Below are 4753 nucleotides of genomic sequence, written 5' to 3' on the forward strand. Positions count from 1 at the left end.
AAGCGGGCCGCTCGCGTGGCTGGCGACAGGCTGTCGCCAGCCTGTCATGTTCGCCTATATAACCCCCTTTGATGCCCTAGGGTTTGGTGCTTTTTTCCCCCTCCGATTTTTTCTCTGACGGCGACCAAAACACAACAGCGTTTCCATCTCCAGCTCTCAATTGTTCTTTTGAGGGGAGATTAAGAAAAGGATTTAAGAAGAGAGAGGAATTGAAAGGGGGTTTATATTGTGGAATATTATTTATTCTCAAGAGAGAATTGAAAGGGATTATTCCCTTTAATTATTAACACTGTAGCTATAGTGTTCATTTTGAGAAATCTCAGTTTTGAGATCTTCTCTTGAATTGTAATTTCTTGTTTGATTAATAAGAAATTTACTGTGTGGCTCCCGAGGACGTAGGCAGTTGCCGAACCTCGTAAATCTTGTGTACTTTTCTCTATACCGCATTTCTGCTGTTTTTAGGGGTTTTTGCGTAGCCTCAGCGGGTAGTATTCCCAACAATTGGTATCAGAGAGTGAAACAATCTAGAGGAAGTCAGATTCAAGTGGGAGCCATGGCCGCAGATGAAGGAAAAATAAGACTTGAGAAGTTTGATTGAACAGATTTCAGATTTTGGAAAATGCAGATAGAGGATTATCTGTATCAGAAAAATCTGTATCAACCACTATCAGGGAAGAAGCCAGATTCTATGAAGGCAGATGAGTGGAACCTTCTAGATAGACAAGCCCTCAGAGTTATCAGATTGACGTTGACTCGCAATGTTGCATTCAACATAGCGAAGGAGAAGACCACGACGGGTCTTATGGCAGCACTCTCAAACATGTATGAGAAGCCATCAGCCGCGAACAAAGTTCATTTGATGCGGCGGTTATTCAATCTGAAAATGGCGGAAGGCGCATCAGTAGCGCAACACCTCAATGAACTTAATATGGTTACAACCCAATTGAGTTCAGTTGAGATTGAGTTTGATGAGGAAGCTCGGGCGTTGATACTTTTATCTTTCCTACCAGAGAGTTGGAATGCTACAGTCACAGCTGTGAGTAGCTCGTCGGGAAACAACAAGTTGAATTTCGACGACGTTCGTGATCTGGTTCTCAGTGAGGAGATCCGACGGAGAGAATCGGGTGAAGGTACAACCTCTTCAGTATTGCATACAGAATCAAGAGGTAGAAATTTAACCAGAGGAAACGGACGGGGCAAATCAAACTACAGTGGTAGATCAAATGACAGGAGGTCCAAGTCAAGGAATCCAAGCAACAGCTCGAAGGCTATCGAGTGTTGGAATTGTGAAAAGACCGGGCATTACAAGAATCAGTGCAAGAGTGCACAGAAGGAGAAGGAGGCGAAGGCAGAGGTGAATGTCACCTCCACCTCAGGAGGAGACGACGCATTGATATGTTCTTTGGAGAGCAAAGAGGAATCTTGGGTGTTAGATTCAGGAGCGTCGTTCCATGCTACTTCTCAGAAAGAATTCTTCGAGAAGTATGTTCCCGGAAATCTTGGATACGTATATCTTGGTGATGATCAACCGTGTGCTATTGTGGGTAAAGGTCTAGTAAAAATTAAGTTGAACGGGTCAGTATGGGAGCTGAAGGATGTCAGGCATATTCCCGATCTGAGAAAGAACTTAATATCCGTAGGCCAGTTGGCTGGCAAAGGATACACCACGACCTTCCATGGAGATGATTGGAAGATCTCAAAGGGCGCAATGACAATTGCCCAAGGCAAGAAGACTGGTACCTTGTATATGACAGCAGGTGCACGTTGTTTGATCTCAGTTGTAGCAGGCAATGAGACTTCAAAGTTATGGCACCAGAGACTCGGTCATATGAGTGAAAAGGGGATGAAGATCATGCACACAAAGGGAAAACTCCCAGGACTACAATCAGTGGAGATGGATATGTGTGAAGAATGCATACTCGGAAAGCAGAAGAGAGTCAGCTTTCAGACAAGTGGCAGAACCCCCAGGAAAGAGAAGCTAGAGCTCATTCACTCAGATATGTGGGGACCAACAACCACCGTGTCCATTGGTGGAAAACACTACTTTGTGACTTTTATCGATGATCACTCTCGGAAAGTGTGGGTCTATTTTTTGAAGCATAAGTCAGAAGTATTTGAGGCTTTCAGGAGATGGAAAGCTATGGTCGATAATAAGACCGGTCTGAGAATAAAGAAGCTCAGGACCGACAATGGCGGTGAATATGAAGACACCGGATTCAAGAAGTTCTGCTATGAGCACGAGATCAGAATGGAAAGAACCGTGCCCGGCACGCCTCAGCAAAATGGTGTAGCTGATCGGATGAACCGAACGTTGACAGAGAGAGCCAGAAGCATTCGGGTACAGTCAGGCCTACCGAAGCAGTTCTGGGCAGAAGCGGTCAACACAGTAGCTTACTTGATCAACTGAGGTCCATCGGTTCCATTGGAGCACAGAATACCATAGGAGGTATGGTGGGGAAAGGAGGTAAAACTCTCACATCTTAAAGTTTTCGGTTGTGTAGCTTACATGCATATTAGTGATCAAGGCAGGAATAAGCTTGATCCCAAGTCAAAGAAATGCACTTTCATCGGCTATGGTGAAGATGAATTCGGCTACCGCATTTGAGACAACGAAAACAAGAAAGTGATCCGCAGTAAAGATGTGATATTCAACGAGAAGGTGATGTATAAGGACATGCACAAGACAGATGACTCAGAGAGCGAATCAATATTTGTAGATGCAGATAATGTCCCGAGTAACCTCTCGGAAGAACCCAATGCAGAAGATCCTCAGCCAGAAGAGCCTGTTGGACAAGATGGTGCGCAGGAGCCCGACACACCAGCTCCGATATTAAGAAGATCTTCTCGTCCTCCTGTACCCAACAGAAGATATATGAACTATCTGTTGTTGACAGATGATGGGGAGCCTGAAAGCTATGATGAAGCTTGTCAGTGTGGAGATGCGAGCAAGTGGGAGCTTGCCATAAAAGATGAGATAAAGTCTCTCATATCAAACCAGACGTGGGAACTAGCTGAGTTGCCCACGGGTAAGAAGGCACTCCACAACAAATGGGTGTACCGGGTGAAAGAGGAGCAAGATGGTTCCAGAAGATATAAAGCCCGACTAGTTGTCAAGGGATTCCAGCAGAAGGAAGGAATTAACTATACCGATATTTTTGCTCCCGTGGTAAAGCTAAACACTATCAGGACCGTGATGAGTATTGTAGCAATTGAAGATGTTCATCTCGAGCAGTTAGACGTGAAGACGGCGTTTCTTCACGGAGATCTAGAAGAGGAGATATACATGCACCAGCCAGAAGGTTTCTCAGAAGAAAAGAAGAAGAACCTGGTGTGCAGACTCAAGAAGAGCTTGTATGGCCTGAAACAAGCCCCAAGATAATGGTACAAGAAGTTTGACGGCTTTATGCACAAGGAAGGTTTTCAGAAGTGCAACGCCGACCACTGTTGCTACTTCAAAAGATATCAGTCCAGTTATATCATCCTACTGCTGTATGTTGATGATATGTTGGTTGCAGGAGCAGATATGAAAGATATCAAGAGTTTGAAGCAGCAGCTGTCAAAGGAGTTTGACATGAAGGACTTGGGTCCAGCGAAGAAGATCCTTGGAATGCAAATCACGAGATATAAGAAGAGAGGTCTCTTGCAGTTATCTCAGACGGAGTACATCAACCGTGTCTTGCAAAGATTCAACATGAGCGACGCCAAGCCAGTGAGCACACCCTTGGCCAGCCATTTTCGTCTATCGAAGGACCAGTCTCCTCAAACAGAAGAAGAGAAAGAGAGTATGGCTCAGGTCCCTTACTCCTCAGCTATCGGAAGTTTGATGTACGTAATGGTCTGTACGAGACCAGACATTGGCCATGCAGTGGGAGTGGTCAGCCGGTTTATGTCGAATCCAGGAAAAGCTCATTGAGAAGCGGTCAAGTGGATTCTGAGATATCTACGAGGCACCACACAGAAGTGTTTGCACTTTGGTAAGGGAGAGGTGGAAGTGCAAGGGTACGTAGATGCAGACTTTGGTGGTGAAGTCGATCACCGAAGAAGCACCACCGGCTATGTATTCACCGTCGGAACTACAGCTGTTAGTTGGATGTCACAGGTACAGAAGATCGTTATCCTATCCACTACAGAAGCTGAGTATGTTGCAGTGACTGAAGCTAGTAAAGAGATGATATGGCTTCAGAGTTTGTTAACAGAGCTAGGATTCAAACAGGAGAAGAATGTTTTGCACAGTGATAGCCAGAGTGCGATACACTTGGCGAAGAATTCAGCATTTCATTCTAGAACGAAGCATATTGCGCTTCGGTACCACTTCATCAGATCCCTGTTGGAAGATGACGTGTTAAAACTAGAAAAGATTCTAGGAAGTAAGAATCCAACAGATATGTTAACAAAGATGGTGACCATTCAGAAACTGGAGTTGTACGCAACTTCAGTTGGCCTTCATGCATAGATGATGAGGGCGGAGCCACACAGGAGAGGAGCTTGATGAGATAGCCTGTTGACGTCGGTTTGGTCTCCAAGTGGGAGATTGTTAGTTGGGGGTGGATACTAACCTCCGCCGGCGACGAAGCTCCGGCGAGCTTGAGAACCGCGCAGGTGAGCGTGGGTGTCGACGTAGGCGAAGCTGCTGGCGAGGTCCAAGCAAGCTTCGGTAGCACAGGCGAGCTCGAGCTCTGCGTGGGAGCGCCCCCCGACCCTCGCGTTTGGTCGATGCCGACACTCGCGTTTGGGCGATGCCGACACTCGCGTG

This window comes from Asparagus officinalis, chromosome 1 (assembly GCF_001876935.1).
Source record: "Asparagus officinalis chromosome 1, Aspof.V1, whole genome shotgun sequence".
NCBI lineage: Eukaryota > Viridiplantae > Streptophyta > Magnoliopsida > Asparagales > Asparagaceae > Asparagus > Asparagus officinalis.